The sequence below is a fragment of the Neophocaena asiaeorientalis genome, unplaced genomic scaffold, assembly GCF_003031525.2.
Source record: "Neophocaena asiaeorientalis asiaeorientalis breed wild unplaced genomic scaffold, Neophocaena_asiaeorientalis_V1.1 scaffold1, whole genome shotgun sequence".
Classification (NCBI taxonomy): domain Eukaryota; kingdom Metazoa; phylum Chordata; class Mammalia; order Artiodactyla; family Phocoenidae; genus Neophocaena; species Neophocaena asiaeorientalis.
This window is the reverse complement of record NW_020171981.1, coordinates 1,796,134-1,820,531: the sequence shown is the minus strand read 5'-3', so window position 1 is coordinate 1,820,531 and position 24,398 is coordinate 1,796,134. Positions and strand designations below refer to the sequence as shown.

Genomic DNA, 24,398 nt, shown 5'->3' with positions numbered 1-24,398 from the left:
ATCTTCCTGGACCAGGGCTCGAACCCGTGTCCCCTGCATTGGCAGGCTGACTCTTAACCACTACGCCACCAGGGAAGCCCTACGTTCTTTTCTTACATTCTTTTCCATTCTGATTTATCCCAGGAGAGTTAATATAGTTCCCTGTGCTATACAGTAGGACCTTGTTGCTTATCTATTCTCTATACAATAGTTTGCACCTACTAACCCCAAACTCCCGGTCCGTCCCTCCCCCACCTCCAACTCCCTTGGCAACCACAAGTCTGTTCTTTCTTTATGTCTGTGCAGAATAATGACATTTTAATTGATCAATAGCTACAAGTGACTAACGGCTCCCAGCTTGGACCGTATAGCTCCAGTAGTTTTCCAGAGCTTAAATATTCTAGGGAAGAATACTTTATAGGTGCTGCTGTTAATAGCATTATGCCAGGAGGCGAACAGTGTCAGGCTGGCCCATATTAGTGGTGGCTGAGTTTGACTCTGTGGTTAAGGAGGCACTGCCAGATTTCTCCATTAAAAAGACACTTTGTTTTTTCTCTTTGCAAAGACGCTTTGTTTTTTCTCTTTGCAGTTACTATGCGGTGATTTTTGCATCTGGCAAATATCCTGTGTATCCTAACCATTCACTCTTGTTAAAAAGTTATTTTTAAATGTGTTGTGTAATATTTCAATCATACAAAAAGTTTAAAGACTAATATAATGAACACCCATGTCTCCACCACTCAGCTTAAATGAAATCTTACCTTACAGCTGAGGCTCCTAGTACCTGCCCCCAGTCACAGGCTCTTCCTTTCTCCCCAGAGGCCACCACTTTCCTGAGTGTGGTATCATTTCCATGAGTTTCTGTAAACTTTCATTACATATGTATATATCTCAAAACAATATAGTGTTTTGCATTCAGGGGGAGTAGCAGTTTTACTGAGATATAATTTGCAACCACTATTTAAAGTGTATAGTCCGGGACTTCCCTTCTGACACAGTGGTTAAGAATCTGCCTGCCAATGCAGGCGACACAAGTTCGAGCCCTGGTCCGGGAAGATCCCACATGTCTCGGACCAATTAAGCCCGTGTGCCACAACTACTGAGCCTGTGAGCCACAACTACTGAAGCCCGTGCGCCTAGAGCCCGTGCTCTGCAACAAGAGAAGCCACTGCAATGAGAAGCCCGCACACTGCAACGAAGAGTAGCCCCCACTCACTGAAACTAGAGCGAGCCTGCAGACAGCAACGAATGTGACATAGTGAATATACTATGACTCATGAATGCTTTCCAAGTGTGTACACGGTTCAGGTGCATTCCATTTAGTCTTTTCTCCACTTTGCAGATGGGGAGCCTGAGGCTGGGAGAGGTTGAGTACCTTGCCCAAAGTCTCACCCTATTCAGTAGCGGGGAGAACTAAGACTCTAGGCCTTGGGCTCTCCCGACAGCACTGCCTCCAAAGTCTTTGTGCCCAGTCATACCCAGCGGCCACTCAGTGCAGGCATCCATCATCTCTCACTTAGATGTCCACAACACTTTTGCCTTTAACCTGGCCCCCTCTAATCCATCCTCTATGCTGCAGTCAGTCAGAGGGATCTTTCTAGAAGGCAAAGTGGGTCATGGCAGTTCTCGGCTCAAACTTTCTAGTGGTTTCCCTCTTGCCCTAGAGATAAAAATCTAACTTTTCATGAGAAATAAAAAAGTCCTTCACAAATTGGCCCCTGGCAACTTGACAGTGTAGCATGGGGCAGTGGTTCTTCATGGATGCATGTTGGAAATTCGTGGTAGCTTTTTTTGTTTTTTGCCCCACTGCAAGGCTTGTGGGATCTTATTTCCCTGACCAGGGATCGAACCTGGGCCCTCAGCAGTGAGAGCATGGAGTCCTAACCATTGGACCGTCAGGGAATTCCCTGTGGTTTTTTTTTGTTTATCCCAATGATAAGTTCGTGCTACTGGCATTTGGTAGGCAGGAGTTAGGGATGCTATATTTTGGCAATGGAAGGGACCATTCTGCACAACCAAGAATTATCCACATGACTTTCACTGTCTTACTGAACATTCTGTGTGAAAAATCTATTATCATCTGAGCCTAGAATCTATCTCTATTAACCCTACATCCAAGGGAGGAGGGGACAGGTTTATTTCTGGTTCACCCTAACCATGAGGATGTAGTCCTTTGGGGTCCCATCTTTATGAAGGAGAATGTCCTGTTAAACTCCCCTGTTGAGGAGGTACTGGGGTGTTTTCTTTTCCCACAAGACCTGGAAAAAGCTCAAATTCATCTAGTTAGGCAAGTGTCCTCAGAGCAAAAGCCTGCTTCAGTGTTCCACTTGTCTCTCTTTATGTCCCCTGCCTTCACTTACTTTGTTTGCCCTGAAAATTCCTCAATTTTCCATTAAAGCATTTAAGAGTTGGGGACCTGATGAAAGCACTTTATCACGTGCTTTCCTATTCATCACCTCATTTGGGCCTTCCAACAACCCTATGAAACAGTTGGGACAGGCACTATTATGTAGACCCATTTTACAGATAGGGTAGCTGCGGCCCAAAGGCACGCAGTAAGTAGTGAGAACTAAGTCCCAATTCTATCCCCTTACTTCGGATTCAGCGTAAATAAGGATGATGGAGAGACCCAAAGGACATTGTGAAGATATAAGACAATGGGGTTGACTGCAACGGAAAAGCATTTTTGTGGGTGGACTAGGGAGGGATCCTTACTCAGCTGGGACCGAGTTAACAGCAGCCCCACCAGGGAGGGCACAGGATTCCCTTCCCTGATCCAGGCAGCTGGAAGTCCGCAGCACCAACCCCCAGCTCTGGAAACTGAGGAAGCCCAGGCCCGGTAAAGAGGAGACGGATGTTCACAGGTGTTCGAGTCAGGCAGCTAAGATGACGTTAAGGATAACTTGTTAACAAGGCCTGCCTCTGTTCCCGTGACAACCAGAGTTTGACTACTGAGCCCTTGCAAGGTTGACTGGGGCGGGTTCTTCGTTAACTCGAAATTAGGAAAGGATATTTATGGGGTGTGTGCGCGCAAAAAAGATGAAAAAGATATTCAAAAAGATGTTCAGCTCAGTGATTCTTCTCCACCTCCGCAACATGTTAGAATCACTTTCGCAATTTTAAAAGTTCCGATGCCTAGCCATACACAAGACCAATTAAATCAGAATCTCTGGGGATGGAACTCAGGTATCACTATTTAGTCAAGTCTTACCAGGTGATTCTAATCGCAGCCAAAGTTGCGATCCCAGCTTTTAGCTGCTAAACCAAATTCCTGCGACCTTCTCCAGATGGCGGCCACCCGCCCACTTCCGCCTTTACGTGCCCTGGCAGGGGGCGGGCTTTCCAGGGGCGCATGCGTGTAGCTTCTCTTCGCGCTCTGCTCCCTCCTCCTTTTCCCCCTCCTCCATTTTGTTCGCGGACGCTGGGGACGGTGGGAGCAGATCCATTTCCGGGTTGGCAAAAGGGGCGGCGGCGGCGAGAAAGGGAGCTTGCCGGGGGGCGAGCAGGACGAGACGGAGCCGGAGCGGAGGTGGCGGAGGATTCGCTCCCGTAGCCGCTGTGCCCAGGTCGGGAAGAGGCCGGGGGGGGTGGGTCCGTCGCTGAAATGACCTGAGGACCTGAATGGGAGGGAGAGCCGGGGGAGGGGCGATTGGGCGGGGCTTGAAGAGAGAGGGGGACTTTGGAGGAGGGGCCTGTGGGAGAGAGGGGTCCTGGGGGCGGGACCTGAGGGGAGGGCGAGTGGGGGCTGGGCCTGAAGAACCTGGAGAAGAGGGGGCGTGGGGAATCTAAGTAGGGAGGAGTGGTCGGGAATTGGTGTGGGGCGAGCGCCGACTGTGAAAAGGTGAGGAAGGTTATTGAGAGACGGGAAATAAGGGATCCTGAAGGGTTGGGTAAGGTGAGTAAGACGGCGACTCAGGGTGAGGAACGAGGTAACCGTGCGCAAAAAGGGAGATGGGGAGGGAGGACCTGTTGGGAACAGGTAATTAACAGGATGCTCCGGGTGAGGAGGTCGCCGTGACATTTTGGGAGTTGATGAGTGAAAACCAATGGTTGAAGGGATAACTGAGGAAATTGCTTACTCTAGAGGGAATCTAGAGAATATTAGTTGAGAAGGAATCAGATTTGAGTTAAAGGTTGGATTGAGAAACGTTGGGGTTCGCATGGGAGGAACCTGCAATTGAAGGTTCGGGTTGGACTGATGTGAAGTCTAGTTCTGGGCACCTCCAGGATCCACCTCCCTTTTCATCGTGTTATTTTTGCCCTATGTTTGTTTCTGAATGACTTATGGTATGTTTTGGGTGACTTTTTTTCTCCTTTTACAAACCAGAACAGAACCTCAGGGAACAAGGACTCCTAAGGATTTACTAAGTAACTTTGAGGCAAATCATTAAACTGTCTCATTTTTTTCTCTTGGAAATGTAGGTTTGATCCCTCTCTGCTTCTAAAAGATTGTGTTAACCAAATGGGATCTTTAAAGTGGTTGCAAAGAAGTGATCCCTGAAAATTGGATTGAGATATTGATATTTAGAAGACATGTCTTTCCCAGTTTCTTCCTCTCAGCCTTGCACATTTTTTTTTTTTTATGCCAGGGAAGAGTTGGTTTTGATTTGATACATGTCCAATTTTTAAACTTTTCTCTGTCAACTTTTAGTAGCCAAAAATTTCATGTTGTTGTGTTACATTGTATTGGCTGCCATCAAGACCGAGATGGGGAAGTTAGAATTGGGAATAAATAAGGTTAGTTGATGGAGAATGTGGAAGAATGCAGTATTTTATTTCTATTTTATTGTCTTTGAGAATTCACTGGAAAATAGTGTTGTAGACAGTTGAGCCTTTTGCTTTGGTCCAGTCACTTTGGCCCTTTTTGCCAGTTGTTGGGGAAGCAGTGTGTTTGTGGACAATTTTAGCTTCTTTATTCTTAATCCTTTAGCATCTTGACTGTTCTAGCGTTTTCTTTGGGCATAATACTCTATAAACTTTGCCCTTAGGTGAATTTGTTTAGCTTAGAAGTGTTCCTGAAGGTCTTGGCGTTTCTGAAGTCTGATGTGGATTTGCTTAAGAAGGGGCAGATTCTAACTCACACTTGATATCAGAGTAGTGTTTACCTTAGTTGGTACTGATTAGTTAGGTGATGTCAGCACAAAGGTGAAATGCAGAGGAAAGTGGAAGGTGTTGAGAACTGTAAGTTTTCTGGTTTTACTGATGGCTTTTAAGAAGGGAAAGCACAAGTCCTATTTCTTTTGAAGAGAAAATTGTCAGATGTTCTTTCTTGACTTCTTGGGCTCTTTGATGGGGAGAGTAACCTGGTGGACTTGAACCTGTGTTCTTATTGTTTTGAAGTAATTTTGAAAACCGTGGGCCTGCTGATTCAGGCTGTTTCAGCAACCCAGCCCCAGGAAGAACTGCAGGTATGAAGTGTATACAGGTGGTCCCTGACTTACCGTGGTTCCATTAAAGATTTTTCAACTTCATAATGGTGTGTGAGTGATATGCATTCAGTGGAAGCTGTACTTCTAATTTTTAATTTTGATCTTTCCCTGATTTGGCACCATACTCTCTTGTGATGCTGGGCAGAGGCAGACAGCTGCAGCTCCCAGTCAGCCACACCAACTGATACACTTACAACCTTTCTGTGCCCATACAACCATTCTGTCTTTCAGTTTCAGTACAGTATTCAGTAAATGACGTGAGATATTCAACACTTTATTATAAAATAGGCTTTGTGTTAGATGATTTTGCCCTACTCTAGGCTAATGTAAGTGTTCTGAGCGCATTTAAGGTAGGCTAGGCTAAGCTATGACGTTCAGTAGGTTAGGCGTATTAAATGTCTTTTCGAATTAACAGTATTTTCAACTTACAATAGGTTTATCAGGATGTAACCCATCTGTACACTTATTTGGGGGTAAAAACGTGCTTAATATTTTGCTGTCATTTCAACCTACAGTGTGTCTTTTTGGTTTGTTTTTAAGGTATTGAAATAAGTTGTGGAGGCTCAGAGCTCTGGGCAGACTTTTGGTATAGCCTGCTTCTTTCACATAATGGTTTTCCATTTTTCCTATCCTGTCATGTGTTTCCATTGCTCTACTGGAGCCAGTCCGAAGTGGAAAATGGCAAATTGCACATTTTTTTCCTCCTTTTCAGTCTCTGGTGGACATCTTGTCTGTGTCACAGTTTGATACCACCAAATTGAAAGGATTTTTGACTGCTTCAAATGGGGAGGGTGGACAGAAGCTGAGCTGGGTTTGCTGGGCCAGAGAATGGACTCTGTCAAAGCAAAGAATAGTTGCAGAAACACAAACCAGGACCTTGAAGCTGTGACTAACATTTTGGCAACATGCTTCCCTTTGCCAAATAACTTCTTTTCTTCCTGAGTGTGATTGTTGATCTCCTTCTCAAAGTAGGCTCTTGTTGCTACTGTTCTTTACACAGCTCCCGAGCAGAAGTTGGCAGAGTTCCGGTTGACTGTCTCTGGAGGGATGTGGCCCGGATTAGAGTGGATGGGGTGTTTCATGTCAGAGTGAGGTTCATTGGCAGATCCTGAGAGCTGCTCTGCAAGGAAATGGAGGCGGTACTCTTTACTGAATGTTCTTACATGCCTTTATGTTTCTCCTAAATTCAAATCTGTTGCTTATTCATCTGGTGATTAAATGCAGAATCATTGCCTTTGCCTAGCTTTGAAAGTCCAAGGCATTGAGGAAGAGAGAAAGAGCGTTTCCCACTCTTTTTTTCGCCCCGCTCTCACTCCCAAGCCTTTGAGCCTGGGGAGCCACAGGCTAAACTCACAGGCACTTCTTGGTATTATTATCGAGGGGTATTTTAAAATGCTGAATAGAACTTTATTGAGAAAAACAATGTTAGTAGGGAAAGAAGGTGATACATTTGCTAATGTCTGTGTCAGTCTTAGATCTCTTAATATTTCGGCTTACCATGCCTGTGGAGGCAAATGGGTTATCAAATAGGGGAGCCAGGAATTGGCTTCTAACTTGCCATTTAGGCTTGGCAAAATTAGTATGACTACACTGAATACTTTATTTATTTATTTTTTGAAGATGTTGGGGGTAGGAGTTTATTAATTTATTTATTTTTGCTCTGTTGGGTCTTCGTTTCTGTGCGAGGGCTCTCTCCAGTTGTGGCAAGTGGGGGCCACTCTTCATTGCGGTGCACGGGCCTCTCACTATCGCGGCCCCTCTTGTTGCGGAGCACAGGCTCCAGACGTGCAGGCTCAGCGGCCATGGCTCACGGGCCCAGTTGCTCCGCAGCATGTGGGATCCTTCCAGACCAGGGCTCGAACCCATGTCCCCTGCATTAGCAGGCAGATTCTCAACCACTGCGCCACCAGAGAAGCCCTACACTAAGTACTTAATGCTACTTAGTAAATGTCCTTTTCAGTGTGTTCTACTTAGTGAATACCCCCTTTTTAAAAAATATTTATTTATTTATTTGGTTTTTCCGGGTCTTAGTTGCTGCATGTGGGCTCCTTAGTTGTGGCATGCGAACTATTAGTTGCTCCACGGCATGTGGGATCTAGTTCCCTGGCCAGGGATCGAACTCGGGCCCCCTGTATTGGGAGCACGGAGTCTTAGCCACTGCGCCACCAGGGAAGTCCCTACCCTTTTGTTTTTCAGGGGATAATTATTTGAAGATAACTGTGTCTCCATTAGGTCTTGGAATGGATTATGAAGATCATTTCTTGCAGTGTGTGACAGTGGCCCTTGTAACATTGGAGATAACCCCAAAACAAATCCTCTTCTTGGTGGCCTTGGATTCACCTTTCTCTTGCCATCGTTAGTCCAGAGTATTCTGTTCCTGATATGCAGGTTCAGATCCAAAGGTTTTGACTCTGGTCCAGGGCTTTGATTGTGGCAACAAATATGATTATTGGAGTTGTGTTCAGCCTAGTCTCAGGTCTTTCTTTCCTGAAGAGTGTCTTGGAAATTTGGCACATCTGTATATCCAAGGAACGTGTGTAGATGTCCTCCCCATTTTAATTATTGGTTTTCAAAAAATTTTTAGTTTCTTAAACTTCATGGATTCATATTAAGTCCATTTAGACTGAGGCCCCTGAGTGAAAGTAATTTGTTTTTAGTTGGTATTTATGATAATTCTTCAGTACAGATTCATCTTTCTGTGCTTTCTGTGCTTATAGAAATGCTGAATCCAATAATCCCTTTTTTTTTCCTCCCAATAATCCCTCTGACTGTGAAACATTCTCCATAAGTCCAGATTGGAACAACTGGTTGTTTAAAAAAGAAAAAAAGGCATTTTCTAAAGTGGTACAGTCTACTATGGGACACGCTGTCTAAGATTTGTAGATAGTGAGTTTTCCTTCTTTCCCCTTCTACCTTCCCTGTGCTCAGATGTAGGCAGGGTGTTTGTCATCAAATATCCAGGTATGAGATTAATTTAAACTCTAGCTATCACTGTCTTATAAGGACAGGACTGTCTTTAACAAATATTATTTTAAAAAAATACTTTACTTATTTATTTGGCTGCGCCAGGTCTTCGTTGCAGCACACGGGATCTTCGTTGCTGCGTGTGGGCTCTTTAGTTGCGGCATTCGAACTGTTGGTTGCGGCATGCATGTTGGATCTAGTTCCCTGACCAGGGATTGAACCTGGGTCCCCTGCATTAGGAGCGTGGAGTCTTAGCCACTGGACCACCAAGGAAGTCCTGACAAATATCATTCTTTTAAATAGATAATACACTCACGTGGCCCAGAATTTGAAAGGTAAAAAAAAAGGTTTACAGTCAATAGTCTGCCCTCCACCCTTGTCTACTCTTCATTCCAGTTCGTCTCTCCAGAGTCAGCTAATATTATCAGTTTCTTGAGATCCTTTGCAGAGATAACTGTGTACATGTAAAGCAAATACATACATTACTTGCTTTTTTTTTTTTTTTGCGGTACTCGGGCCTCTCACTGTTGTGGCCACTCCGGTGGCTGAGCACAGGCTCCGGACGCGCAGGCTCACCGGCCATGGTTCACGGGCCCAGCCGCTCCGCGGCATGTGGGATCTTCCCGGACCGGGGCACGAACCCGTGTCCCCTGCATCGGCAGGCGGACTCTCAACCACTGCGCCACCAGGGAAGCCCTTCTTGCATTTTTTTAAACGAGTGTAGCACGGTGCTAATTCTATCTGCAGTTTGTAAGAAACTTATTTTGACCATCATTCCACATGAGCAGTAGAGAGAGTGGGCACCTACCCTATACTGGTAGATATTTAATGTTTCCAGTCTTTTGCTGTTACAAACTATGCTCCGGTGAATAACTATATATATTTGGTCCTTTGCATGTGTGACTGTATCTGTAGGGTAAATTATAAGTAGAATTGCTGAAGCTGCTTTTTTGGGGCCCTGTCATTCACTTATGTGACAATTTTTGAGCTCCTGCTGTGTGCCAAGCACTGTGGTAGGTGCTGGAGATACAGCAGTGAACAAAACTGACTCAGAGCTTGCACTCATGCGATTATGGTCTAATGGGGGAAACATCCATTAAACAAATAATTAATTACTCTTGCTATAAGTGCTGTGGAGAGAGCTAATGAGAAGCCTAACCCTGGTTCATTGGGAAGGCAGGCACTCAGGGAAGGTCCCTGAGGAATTGACTTCTAAGGCTGAAACCTAAAGGATGAGGGGAGGAAATGGCATAGATGAAGGTCCTGAGGAGGGAAAGAGCTTGGCTATTTTGAAGAATTGAAGGAAGTTCCAGTGTGTCTGGAGCTTAGGGAGTGAGAAGCAGAGAGATAGGAGGCAAGGCTTCAGAGAGTGTGAGCTCTCCAAAGATAAAGATAAATGGCATAGTAAATTTTGAGCTCAGCCTTTACAATAGACATTTTTTCCTGCCACTTCTTTCCACATGTAGTAGTTGACCAGTGTTAATGCTGAAACCATCAATATCATAAAGGAGTATGATGCCTGTATGGTGGAACGTGTTTTCTAAAAACTTTCCTGGGTAAAGTCTATTCTTTTAATCTTGATTTCTTTTAGGTCCTGCAAATTAAACTTGTGTGGCTGGATTAGGACTTAAAGTTTTGGGCTCTTGAGAACTGGTTTGGAGATTGTTGGGGAGCAGTTTTTATATGGGGGATGATGAGATTGTTAGTTTGCCAGACCTGCTTATTTAGGAAACAGAAAACCTCTTCAGTTCTGGAGACTATTGACTGTTTTTTTTTGTAAGCCTCATGGGGCTGGAGAGAGAACACAGATGTTCTTATTGTGAACTACTGAATATAATTTGTCATACCCATCATCTAGGCCATATGTCTTAACATAATGCCTACGACTTATTGGACATGCAAATGAATTAGTAGCTCAAGGGCCATTATAACTGAATATATGAAAACATTTTTATCTGCTGTATATTTTATATTGACGTTTGTTCAGGAATCACAGTACTCTTCCCCAAAGCCCAGGTGGTCCTGTTTGATTTAGTACCTTTCTTGTGTGATTGGATCAGCTTGCCCTGTTTTCATAGCTCAAAGTAGACTCTTGGTTTAGCACATCATCACTAGTGATCAAGGAATGAAAATGTGCAAGTTTTTCTAGCATTTGAGCAAGGAGCATATGTGTATCTGATGGCTTAAGGGTGTTAGAGTGAGAGAAAGAGACTCTTCAATGAAAGTCATAGCTTTGTTATAAGATTATCTGTGGTGAGTTGGGACTTAATATATTATCTTTGAAATGAGGCATGACACTTCTCTCCATGTGGAGTCTGGATCAACATTTTATGGAGCATCTGCTTAAATTTTCTTTCAGGCCTTTTTAAAAAAATATTAATTTATTTTTGGCTGCGTTGGGTCTTCGTTGCTGCATGCGGGCTTTCTCTAGTTGTGGCGAGCGGGGGCTACTCTGTTGTGTGCGGGCTTCTCATTGTGGTGGCTTCTCTTGTTGCGGAGCACAGGCTCTAGGCACGCGGGCCTCAGTAGTTGTGGCACGTGGGCTCAGTAGTTGTGGCTCGCGGGCTCTAGAGCACAGGCTCAGTAGTTGTGGCACACGGGCTTAGTTGCTCCACGGCATGTGGGATCTTCCCAGACCAGGGCTTGAACCCTTGTCCCCTGAATTGGCAGGCAGACTCCCAACCACTGCGCCACCAGGGAAGCCCAGGCCTTTTCTTAATGGAGACTGTCATCACTGATTTTCCTTACTTCTGACTGTTCTGTGTCTAAGCTTTCTACTTTTATATTTGGGGTGTGCAAATGAAGGAAGGCACACAGAAGTCGAGGGCTAGTACTATGAGATGGCCAACCTAGAGTGAGAAGAGCTGTTTTTTGTCATCAGTGACTAGGTTTCAGCCTACCTGGTAACAGTCTTTTAATCTCATTAACAGTTTCTTAGAACTTCTAAAGATATTTTGACAACAGATGGTTATTTTTGTTTTTCAATTAGTTGCATTAAATTGAGGAGAAGACCTTTTAAAAAGGGGGCTAAGGTAATTGATTTTAAGATTTATCCCTCTATTTTTGTGCTTACCTTTGCAGTTAAATTTTGGTCACGAATTCTCATAGTGGCCTGGAAGTTCCTCCCATATTTGACCTGTGGTGCAGTGAGCTCTGGGGTGGTGAACATTGTTTGGTTACACCCAGGCTGTGCCAGAGATTCAGGTTGCATTAGGCAGCCTGCTTCCATTACAGTGAGTGAGACACGGGTTATTTTGGTTTGTTTGGGATTTTCTACTCTCTTTAACTGCATTGGTAACAGATCCAGTACTGACCTCATTTTTTTGAAATTTTGGTCAGTCTGAAGCTTGGTTTTGCTTATACGGCGTTAGATTTTTTTTGATTTTTAGTAATTAAATTAAAAAAATAGAGTAAGAATACATCGTTTAAAGAGTCATATAGTACTATAAGTCTTACAATTTAAAAAGCTGCTCCATTTCTCCTTATTTGTCCTCAATCACTTTGAATACTTCTGGTATTTTTTTCCTGATGTATATTACCTTCGTGTTTCTACATAGTATACTCACACTGTTATGTCTTGGTTTTTCAATTCTTAGATATTATCTATTGAATTTCTACTGTGGACACTGAATTTTGCATTCTTACGTTGCTTTTCACGCTCAACCCTTCCTGCTATCTGCCTAATAGAGATATATCACAATCTTGATTAAATCAATATTTTGTATTATATATCAGGATTCAAATAGAAAAACCAACCATTTTTGAGATTTCACAGATTACCAAATCATTGGAAGGCCAGGGGAGCATAGGTCAGGGAAAGCCACTTGTGCGGATTGTAAGAAACTGCAACCATTAATAATCTTGGCTGCCTTAAACACCAAAGCAAGCAATTTACAGAATATTGAAAACTGCTGCAGACCACATGTCTGTCATCTGTTGGAGGCCACACACCTGCTCATTGCTCCTGGAAGGTCAGTAGTAGCATCTACCTTCCTTCCATCTTCCAGATCTTGAGTGAATGAGTTGTGTCGGTGGAATTTAAACCACAGCCTCATTGACAGGGGATTCTAGGAAAAGTAGTTCCCAGACCTCCAGCCTCCCTCCTCTCCCATGAGTCCAGAAGGGAGTAGAGGTGAGTGTTATCAAAAGAAGGAAAAAAAAAAAAGCATCCAGTATATTGACTGTGTACTATATTTCCTTCTTCATACTTTTTTCCCCTAAGTATAATAATTGCCTTTTTTCTTTTGTTGTTTTTTTTTTTTTGCTTGATTTTCTGAGTGTCAATCATTAATTCATCCCTAAACTCGGATGAAAGTTTCTCTTTTCAGTACACTCGAACACATTAGTGGAGTCTCTTTCAGAGGCTTTATGAAAAAACGTCTATAGGAGGGGGTGCATTTTTTGAGGTCTTGCATGTCTGAATCATCTCTTTTCTACCCTCACGCTGGTTGGTAGTGTGATTAGATATAAAATATTATGTTGGGGATCATATTTCTTTGGAAATTTTAAGCCTTTGTCGTTTTCTAACTTTCAAAAATCATATTGTGAAGTTTGATGCTATTCCGATTCTAGATTCTTTGTGTGGGATCTGTTTTTCCTCTGAGAGATTTTAGGGTCTTGTCTTTACCTGCACCCCCTGGAAGACACTGCAGTGGAAGTGCAGAGTCTTAATCACTGGATTGCCAGGGAAGTCCCATTTAGGGTCTTGTCTTTATCCCTGGTATTCTGAAATGCAGTGATGTGCGTTGGGATGGTTATTGGAATTCATCGTGCTTGGGAATTCCCTGGTGGTCCAGTGGTTAGAACTCCACGCTTCCACTGCTGGGGGCCCAGGTTTGATCCCTGGCCAGGGAACTAAGATCCCACGAGCCTGGTGGTGCGGCCAAAAAAAAAAAAAAAATCATCATGGCTGACCTTCAGTGGGCGTTTTCAGTCTGCAACTTATTTCCATCTGTCTTGGGAAGTTTTCTTGTATTAACATCTTTTATAATGTATTCTCTCTCTGATAATTATTTCTCTCTTCTCTCTTTCTGGGAACCCCTTTTGGGGAATCCAGATGGTGAAACTCCTAGAATGGCCCTGTAATTTTTTTTCCCTTGTGAATTTTTTTTTTCTCATTCAATTTTCAGATAACCTTAGTTTTTTCTTCCAACTCTTCTATTGTATTTTTAATATTTGCTATCAATTTTTTTTTTGCTATCAATTTAAAACAAATTTATTTATTTATTGGCTGCGTTGGGTCTTTGTTGCTGCATGCGGGCTTTCTCTCGTTGCGGTGGCGAGTGGGGGCTTCTCTTGGCTGTGGTGTGTGGGCTTCTCATTGTGGTGGCTTCTCTTGTGAAGCACGGGCTCTAGGTGCACGGGCTTCAGTAGTTGTAGCACGCGGGCTCAGTACTTGTGGCTTGCAGGCTTAGTAGTTGTGGCATGTGGGCTTAGTGGGTCCACAACATGTGGGATCTTCCCGGACCAGGGCTCAAACCCGTGTCCCTTGCATTGGCAGGTGGATTCTTAACCACTGCACCACCAGGGAAGTCCTTGCTATCAGTTTTTTTAATTTCAGGAAATTTTTTTGGAATTTTATATATAAATATTTTTGCATGTTGTCAGGAATTGTGTTTTGTTTGCTTTGATTCCTGTCTTTCATGTTAGAGGTTTTCTTGAAATGTCTGATAATTCTTGGCTGTGTCTGTTCATTTTTAAGGATGAGGCACTAAAAAGCTGAGTGTGGAGCCCTGGCTCATCAAGTGGTGGGCACCATTTTAGGGTGAATTGGCACTGGTCACTTTCCTCAGAGAGGGCTGCTCCAGTCTTCTGCCTGGAGAATATAAGCCCAGCAGCAGGTGTTTTTGGAGCCAAGTGGGAGAAGAGAGCTGGGGATGGGGGAAGAGGTCTCATTGTTGAGTACAAGTTAGACTTTCGCTTGATCCCTCTGTTTTCATTATGGCTCTGCTGCCCTTAGCTATGACTGGTCCCTTGGTTCAAGAGGCCCTCTGGTTCAACTTCTCTCATCTTCTGCCAGGCATCATGGGGGAGGGGGCAGAGAGGATGGAAGAATCTTATTTCTTATACAGACTTTCAACCAATTCTGTTTTAGCCCCTCCTACACTCCTTTATCCAGAGGTATTAGGTGCCTCCAATTTCTGAGCCTTTTCTGAGATTCTGTGGTAGGAACCTGCTTGCTTCTTACTGCTGCGAGCATTTAGCTTTTTCCTTTCTGTGAAGTTATTTATCACTAGTGCATCTGCTTTCCAGCTTCCAAAATTTTGTTGACGTCTCTCTTTATGTTGTTGTCTCCTTTCCCGTTTTTTTTTCTTTTTTGAAGTTTATGCCTTAAAAAATCCCTTTGCTGTAATTTTGATGGTGTTTATGTGTGATAAATGTACTGACATTTTCATTTTTTTTTTTTTTTTTTTGCGGTACGCGGGACTCTCCCATTGCGGAGCACAGGCTCCGGACGCGCAGGCTCAGCGGCCATGGCTCACGGGCCCTGCCGCTCCGCGGCATGTGGGATCTTCCCGGACCGGGGCTCGAATGCGTGTCCCCTGCATCGGCAGGCAGACTGTCAACTACTGCGCCACCAGGGAAGCCCCATATTCATGTTTAAGCAACGTATTCATCACCTTTTCCTTACTGAAACCCATTCAGATAGCAGTTGATTGCTAATGCTCCTTTAGAACCCTGTGTTCCAGACTTCCCTAACACCAAGAATACTTAAGGTGCTCATTGAAAATACAGATTCCCAGATCTCTCTCCTGCAAAATTTCTGATTTTAGTAGGTCTGGATTAGGGCCCAGCAATCTTTTTTGTGCTTGATTTTTAAACATATGCCCTACGATGTGTCTTACCTTCAGACAAGTTTGGAAGCTCTGTTTTAGAAGGATCTTCTAAACCATTTATTGCTATCCTAAGTTGCTTTTGTATTCCGACTACGTTTTAGTCTGTCTAGCTTTGGTCTGGATTTCTAAATTAGAATGTGTGTCCTTCATCTGATTAACTCCTCTCTTCTGTAGTTAAATGCTGGCTAATGGTAATAACTTTGGCCTTGTATGACTCCATTTTTTTAGCCAACATTTGTGAACCCACTGGTTCCTGGGATGTGTGGGTGGGGAGGAAATATTAGTTATGAATATTGAGCTACTCTGCATCATTTCACTGTCCAAATCCAGGAATCTATTTTTTTGTATTTGAAATGGAAAATTGACGCGCAGGCCCAGCAGCCATGGCTCACGGGCCCAGCTGCTCCACGGCACACGGGGGATCCTCCCGGACCAAGGCATGAACCCGTGTCCCCTGCATCGGCAGGTGGACTCTCAACCACTGCGCCACCAGGGAAGCCCTGAAGTTTGTTTTTAACTTTGACAATATGAGAGGGCACATTCTCTTCTTTTTGTGTTGTAGATCCCTAGGCCTTAGAAGGAAAAACAGTTGTTATCTTTTATTGTTGGTATGTAAAACACCTGGAGATGAGGTGTTTGCTGCTGCTCCTTGGTTGCTGTGAGTCGCTTGGCGATCAGGAGCTAAATAGTACCTGTCTTAGCTATGTTGTAGAGGCCAAGTGTAGTACCCTAGTACTCAGGTGTTGGAAGTCTTGCTGTTATTAGCTAAAATGCAGCCTGAGGAAGCCATGTCGGCTCTGACATAGATTTACATTCTAAGATGAACAGCTCTATCAAAACAGCTCTAGTAGAATTTTACAGGTTTCATTGAAACAGTTTTGCTGAATGAAGTCACAAAAACAGTGCTAAATCTAAAGTGTTATTGTCTCGGGAGTTCCCTGGTGGCTTAGTGGTTAGGATTCCAGGCTTTCACTGCCATGGCCTGGGTTCAGTCCGTGCTCGGGGAACTGAGATCTTGCAAGCCGCACGGCCAAAAAATAAAAATAAAGTGTTATTGTCTCATTGACTATGAATCACTGGCTATGTTTTGAAGCACTACAGCACTTTGAACTATTACTGATTTACTGCAGTTGACTATTTTCTACATATGTTCCCCCACCTTCCCGATACTTCAGTGCTTTCAGGATAGTAGGATTTTCTCTTTGCTTTGAGGGGTGTGTGTGGTAGGGGCTGGGGATGTTTGGTGAGGTCATTCCCTGATCTCTGTTGAGGACGATTCCCAGCTGTTACGTTTACAGTTGCGCTTGCATTAGTTATCTCCAGCCGTCTTTTTACTGAAGCAGCTTTTCACAGATGTGGTTATTTTATAGCACACGAGAGGAGGCTTCCCATTGATTTGAGATCATTTTAGATGAGAGGACTTGGCTGCTGGGTTGCCCTGTAACTGGGAATCATAACCTGTGGCACCTCATATTTACCACATCAAGTCGTCTATGAATATGTAGGCTTCTGAGTTTATGTTTTTCGGGCTTTTGAAAAATAATCTGAGACAAGAGGAAAGAGTCATGTTAGGGGGAAAAGCTGCATTTGGGGATGTATACTTATGCTCTTATTAGGAAAATTATATTTGAAAGGATTTCATCATATAGCTATATATCTTTCTTTTGCCTCTATCCTTTTCTAGGGTTGTGTTCTGCTTGTAACAGTGAAAAATCATTGAGGTAAAGAGTGAAACATCCAGGTTTAGTTGCAGAAGTCTAGGATTCTCAGTTTAAATTATCATGGTGTGCGTGTTAATTTTTTTAAAAATTAGTTTACTTATTATTTATTTTTGGTTGCGTTGGGTCTTTGTTGCTGCGCGTGGGCTTTCTCTGCTTGCGGCGAGTGGGGGCCACTCTGTTGCGGTGCGCGGGCTTCTCATTGCGGTGGCTTCTCTTGTTGTGGAGCACGGGCTCTAGGCGCGCAGGCTTCAGTAGTTGTGGCACGTGGGCTCTAGAGCGCAGGCTCACTAGTTGTGGCTCACAGGTCCAGTTGCTCTGCAACATGTGGGATCTTCCCGGACCAGGGCTCGAACCCGTGTCCCCTGCATTGGCAGGCGGATTCTTAACCACTGCGCCACCAGGGAAGTCCCTTTGTGATTTTTAAAAAAATTACTTGTTGGATCAATCAGATTTACTGCAGAGTTGAATTTCCATGATGGAATATGCGTGCAGTTGGAAAAGTGATTTTTTTCCCTTCATGGAGTAACCTTGGAATTTTAATTAATTCCATTTCTACATATGATAGAAATCTGTTTCACCAGGTTTGACTGAATTGAATTTCAAGGGGGAGGGAGCACCTTTTCCATTGAGAGACGAGGGCTGTAGATTATTTTCAGACTATATAAAGCTTTTTTGGGCGGGGAGGTTGGTAAAATATGAATAACAAGAATGTTACTCTAGTCTGTTTCCTTGTATTTTAGAGAAACCAAAAGTGCTTTAGTGGAAACTCTCTGCTGTATTCTGTCCTAGAACACGTGGAGGCGTGTTCATAGTTCAGTGTTGACATCAGTTCCTCCGTAATTATAGGAACCTGTTTGGCTCCTGCTCTTCGTTAGTCTCCTGCAGTGGCATGTGAATGCTCGTAGGCAGTAGCTCCTGGCTGTTCTCCCATGTGGGGTTCTGTGACTTAGGAACTGGATGCCATTATGCCACTGTGGTAGTGAGCCCCTCCTTCCCCATACTGTACTGCTTTTCAGGAGCAAGGTTGAAGGGCAGGTGGACAGGTAAGCAGACTGCCATCAGGGGACTTTTAACCCTGGAAGGCTTTCAGTTAGTACCTAGGTCACTAGCTGTACTCAAGCCAACGAGAGATGAGGTGTACAGTCTGTGAGATTAGTGAACGAGATAACTGATGGAACTTGTTTACTTTGGGTGTGAAGCTGTTGGTTTGTTTAGACTTCTTTGGTATAATAGGCATATTGGATGGAGAAGGATACTACTTTTGGATTTGGAGGATGGCCTATATAGAGGCCTTAGATTTCATCTCCTCTCACACTTCACCTCACCCTGTTTAGTTACTCTGGCTTTTTCACTAGTTCTCTAACACATCAAGCTCATTACTATCTCAGGCGGTTTTCCCTTTGATGTTTGTGAATTCTTTTTGGAATGCTCTTTCCCCAGATGTTTCTAGGGCTTGGCTGTTCATGGAGAGACTTCTTTGGAGAGCCAGCCCCCAGCCCCCACCCCTCTCCTCATCTAAAAGAACACTATACCCTACTCCTGCACTCTCCCTTTATGATTCTCTTTTTTTCATTCTTTTTGTCAGTAATGGAAATGTTGAGACTGTATTTGTTTCCTTGTTTATCTTTTCCTCTAGAATATAGGCCCCAAGATTGTAAAAATTTGTCTAGTTCAGCCTCTAGAACAGGGTTTATCAACCTCAGCATTATTGACATTTTTGGACGGGAAAATTCTTTGTTGTGGGAGGTTGCCCTGTGCACTATAGAGTGTTTAGCAGCATCCTTGTTTTCTGTCTCCTAGATGCCAGTAGCACCTCCTAGTCATGACAGTCAGAATATCTCCAGACATTGCCAACTGTCTCCTGGGGGACAAAATCACCCCGCTTTGGAACCATTGTTATAGAACAATGCTTTGGCACCTAGTGGGTGCTCAATAAATGTTTATCATATGATAGATGGATTAATGAATGAATAAACTCAGCAAGTTAAGCAAGTTAAGATTTTTTGGGACACTGAACTACACATGTGTATATAGCCTTGTGTTTCTTCCTTACCTCTTTTCTTGTCTTTTCCATTTCTGGCACGTTGATCCATCCTTCACTGCTTTTTTCCCTCAACTCAGGCTTGCTTGCTCTTTCAGACAATGCTACTTTTAAATTTGGTTCAGTTCAACAAGTGACAGATGAGCCCCTACTCTGTGCTGTAAAATAATAGGAAAGAACTATAGAAGGATACGGTGCTGTCTGTGCTTAAGAGCTCATTGGGTAAAATGGACACAGATACACGAAATGTTCCTCTAAAGTTTCTTAGTTCAGGGTAATGTCTAAACTGGTACCAGGGCCATTATAGGGTTATTTAAGGAATAGTTGTTAAATGAAATGCTTATCAGAATGGGGTGATTGCTGTTGAATTTGGAATCCAGTTTGAACAAAAACCTACCCATTCAGGGAATTCCTTGGTGGTCCAGTGGTTAGGACTCTGCACTCTCACTGCCAAGGGCCTGGCTTTGATCCCTGGTCAGGGAACTAAGATCCTGCATGCCGCACAGTGTGGCCAAAAAAAACCTACCTAATCATTTTCTACTTATTTTCATTGTTGCAGTTACCCTTGGTTTCTTGCTATTGATTCTGTCAGTAACATGGTTGAGAAATATGCAAAGTGGGCTTGCTCATTTTGCACTTGTTTGATGGGAATGTTTCTAGGGTTGGTTATTTTATTGGATGGTCTTGACAGCTGATTCATCAATGGTTCTTTTTTTTAATATCCGTAAAACCTTTTTAAAAAAATATTTACTTATTTATATTTATTTTGGCTGCGCCGGGTCTTAGCTGCAGCACATGGGACCTTCGTTGCGTCATGTGGACTTCTTTAGTTGTGGCGTTCGGACTTCTGAGTTGCGGCATGCGGACTCCTAGTTGCGGCATGCATATGGGATCTAGTTCCCCGACCAGGGATTGAACCCAGGCCCCTTGGATTGGGAGCTTAGAGTCTTACCCACTGGACCACCAGGGAAGTCCCATCAGTGAGTTTTTAACGTCCTTGCTTGGAAAATCTTGCCACCTCTATCTACCTGGTATGAAAATACACCAGACAAAAACCCCATTGTCTGTTATGTGACTTTTCTTTGTCCTAGAGCAACTGATTTTTCTCTTTCTGCTGAGTATTTATGTTCCATCTCTCATACTGTTAGAGAGGTGTTTTGTTTGTTTGTTTGTTTGTTTTGAACTATGGGATCAGAAGAATTGCATTGGGGGAACATTTGGAACCTTTTCCTTTTGAAGACACAACTGTCTTCTCTTTAGATTATCTGGAGACAGAGTAGACAGAGCTAAATGGTCTTTCAGTGAGAATCTTGAAATGTCTCTTTTAGCTGTCTCTCTGTTCCTTTATATTACAAAGTAGTTTAATAGGATATTAAAGAATTGAACATGTATTTAACAAAGGAGAGATAATTTTCTTGTTGACATCCCAAATTCCTATCCATATGACTGAGTCTTGTAAGGTAGAACTAAGGCCCTTGAGACTTTGCTGAGGGAGACAGCCTACTTAAAAATGTTCAAGGTCAGGTGTTTTTTTTGTTTTTTTTTTTCCCCTGTGGGATTTTGTTGGGTACTTTGGTACAAAAACTGTAATTTACTCTGTAATCAAAGCTGAGATCAAAGGAGAGTGCTGTTACCTGAGGTCACTCAGCATGAAAGTGGATGTCGTTAAGATTTAGATTTAAAATAAAAATTTTTTTCTTTGTAAAAATAACTTGGTATTGAAACCTGAGTTTTATAACAGCAGAATACCATTTGAGTAAAGCCCTCAAATTGTAGTGGTAACTGGAATACCTCTTAGATCTTTTAAAATATTTGATAAAAAGCAACAACTAAATTGGATTCTTCATTTATCAAATGTAAAAGGAAGTAGTTTCTGTCTTTGTCCTCAGGAGGTTTCCTGCTCCTAAAGTGTACGAATATTTGGAAATTGAATAGAAAAATAGGTTTTGTCTTCTGAGGAATAGAAGAAAGCACTTTTTAAAAGTGCATTGCTTGAGTTTTATGGAGACTTACCTCTGAATTCTGTGATAAATTTGATATTAAGAAGACTTGAAATAATGCTCTCTGATCTTTATTTCAGAGAAACTGACTCCTGAGGATGTGAAAAGCTATCATGGTTTTTAAGTGGAAAGGCTTAAGAAGGGAATGAGAATTTTTCTGAAAATCAGGGACTCTGAAGAACACAGATGGTGAGGTTTGTAGTTCTAATTTAATAGATCAGAAAGGAAAGACTTAATTCCGTGATGAACCCTCTTTTTTCCTTTTTTTAATTTAATCTCAGGTTTAACTTCAGGAATGTTAGATTCTTTTTTTAAAAAATAAATTTATTTATTTTATTTATTTTTATTTTTGGCTGTGTTGGGTCTTCGTTACTGTGCATGGGCTTCTAGTTGCGGCGATCGGGGGCTACTCTTCATTGCAGTGCGCGGGCTTCTCATTGTGGTGGCTTCTCTTGTTGCAGAGTATGGGCTCTAGGTGCGTGGGCTTCAGTAGTTGTGGCACATGGGCTCAGTAGTTGTGGCGCACGGGCTTTGTTGCTCTGCGGCATGTGGGATCTTCCCGGACCAGGGCTTGAACCCGTGTCCCCTGCATTGGCAGGTGGATTCTTAACTACTGTGCCACCAAGGAAGCCCACTTCATTTGTTCTCAACTGAAAGCAGTTCTCAAAGCAGACCCTCTGCATTGGGTTAGTGCTTGTAGTGTCGATCCTGAATTGGTTTGAATAAAGCTTCTTTAGGGAATCTTCAGGGCAAGGAAAGTTGTGTTAATTTAAATTTATATAAATTGGGCTTCCCTGGTGGCGCAGTGGTTGAGAGTCCGCCTACCAGTGCAGGGGAACGCGGGTTCGTGCCCCAGTCCGGGAAGATCCCACATGCCGCGGAGCGGCTGGGCCCATGAGCCATGGCCACTGGGCCTGCGCGTACAGAGCCTGTGCTCTGCAATGGGAGAGGCCACAACAGTGAGAGCCCCGCGTACCGCAAAAAAAAAAAAAATTATATAAATTGGTTTGCTCTTGGAAAATATAGAGATCTGTTTGTATTCCATCCCTAAGATAGGAATTTGGAGTGGGTTAAGTTTTCATTTAGGAAAAATAGTAGAAAATTGCTAAACCCAACCAACTTGCAGTGGAGATTTTTTTCATGGTGATTGGTGAAATAGAAAGGGATCAGGAGACCTGAGTTTGAGTCCTAACTGCAGTTTACTCCTGAGTGATCTGGGGGGTCGCGCTTAGCTCAGTCAGTCTGCCTCTTTCCCTAGTGTGCATACATGTAACCCCACTCCTCGAGCTTCAGAGTCCTCACCTGTAAAATGGGAGTGATAATACTCTACTGTAGTGTATCATTGTATGCTCAGTGTCCCTGGTAGGAGGGTGTCATGCCTGCAGTCTTTGTGGAGACAGAAGAAAAGTTGAAAGCCACTGCTGGTAGTCAACCATGGTGCTGCTAGTGATTTTTTTTTTTTTTTTTTTTTTTTTGGCCATGCTGCATGGCTTGCAGGATCTCAGTTCCCTGATCAGGGATTGAAGCCGGGCCACAGCAGTGAAAGCCCAGAATATCCTAATCACTAGGACACCAGGGAACTCCCAAAAGTGATTTTCTTTTTTTTCTTTTTCTTTGTGGTACGCGGGCCTCTCACTGTTGTGGCCTCTCCCGTTGCGGAGCACAGGCTCCGGACGCGCAGGCCCAGCCGCCATGGCTCACGGGTCCAGCTGCTCCGCGGCATGTGGGATCTTCCCGGACCGGGGCATGAACCCATGTCCCCTGCATCGGCAGGCAGACTCTCAACCACTGCGCCACCAGGGAAGCCCCTGAGCCTGTTTTAAGAAGGCATCTTTAACTGCATAATGTATTAGTGGCCTTCTGCAGTGGGTGACTTTAAAAAAAGATTTGCCTTGCTAGAGAACTACTGCTTTGCCTAATAAATGACTCTAACTGTCAGACTTAAGTTTGTCCCTTTAGGTCATTTCTTACTCCGTAGCATGTAGATTGGATCAACTGTGGATCTGGAAAGAACTAGGGACTTGTCTGAATCTCTTTTCCGGGTCATTCTGGGAGACCATTTCAACTGTGGCAATGGCCAAAGTAGGTAGAACTGGAAACCCAGAAAAGGTGGGAACTGAGGTGACTGGAATTAGTTGAAAATGTTTGTTTCTGAATAAACTACTATTTTCCTTATTCTTGGGCTGCTAGCTTTATGACTGCTATGGGGACTTGAGTGGAATGGTCATAGTGAACCCAGAAAATTTAATAGAAGAAAGGTTTTTTCTTCTTCTCCACGTGTTTCTTTCACTTTAACACCCCCCACGCCCCGAGATAGATGTTCTGCTTATGAGGATTTACTATTTTGATCAATTTTTCAAGCCTAGTATGTTAGATTCCTGGCAAAGAAAGTGTGTCCCCTGCATCGGCAGGCAGACTCTCAACCACTGCGCCACCAGGGAAGCCCTAGACTTAATTTTGAAACCAGAAATGAGAAGGCATTTCCCTTAGAGGGGAGTCAGCTGCTCGTTCCTTGAAGTGAGTTCAGACATCATTCCCTGTGGGAACCACTTAGCCAAAGTACTGTCCAGTTCTTTGTGATTGGAGCAAAAAGCTCTGTTGGGCAGCCAGCCTAGAGTGGCATTCCACTGTAAGGAGTTGGGATTTTGAAGATGTTAACAGTCATGTTTTTGATCAAATTTACTACCTACAAAGGTTCTTGGTTTTATAGAACCTTTGGAATATTTGCCCTTTTATCATTCTCAGGGCATTGAGAGAAGTGTTTAAGTGGTTACTTCTTTATTCACGGAGAGATTTTGATCACCCATGTAAAGAGTTTAGAACCAAACCTCTGCAATTATTTGGCTTTGACTTTTGAGGGTTCAAGAAGTAGGATTTCCTTGGGGTGACTTTTGGGAGGTATTGTTCTTGAGTTTTAGTTTTATCTTTGCCCCCTACTTCAGTGTCTTATGAAGACTAAAGTTCCCTGGCTTTAGTCTCATTTGTGAAATGAGGATCACTTACAGACTGTAATAAGGAGACAGCTGTATACTTTTTGAGTGTTAAATATTAAGCCACTGATAACTGGATAAATTCTCATGTGGTATTTACGCTCTTATCAGATTCCAGTGATGTGACTATACCAGGGGTCAGTAAACTGTGGCCCATGAGTCAGATCTGGTTCATGGTCTGTTTTGTATGGCCCAATGACTAAGAATGGTTTTTACAACTTTCCTTAATAAGTTTATTTATTTATTTTTATTTTATTCATTTATTTTTGGCTGCATTGGGTCTTTGTTACTGCACATGGGCTTACTCTAGTCGTGGTGAGCAGGAGTTGCTCTTTGTTGCAGTGTGTGGGCTTCTCATTGCGGTGGCTTTGTTGTGGAGTTTGGGCTGTAGGCACACTGGCTTCTTTCCTGGACCGGGGCACGAACCCGTGTCCCCTG

General features: G+C 43.4%; 1 protein-coding gene across 1 annotated transcript in view; it reads left to right on the top strand.

Moving 5' to 3' along the window:
- The first annotated feature begins 3,404 nt into the window (after positions 1-3,404).
- The window catches only part of WIPF2 (WAS/WASL interacting protein family member 2), a 38,756-nt gene continuing 17,762 nt past the window's right edge, over positions 3,405-24,398 (top strand). The window contains exon 1 of the mRNA XM_024744261.1: positions 3,405-3,545. The gene's annotated coding sequence lies outside the window, so the exon portion shown is untranslated. The remainder of the gene's footprint in view (positions 3,546-24,398) is intronic.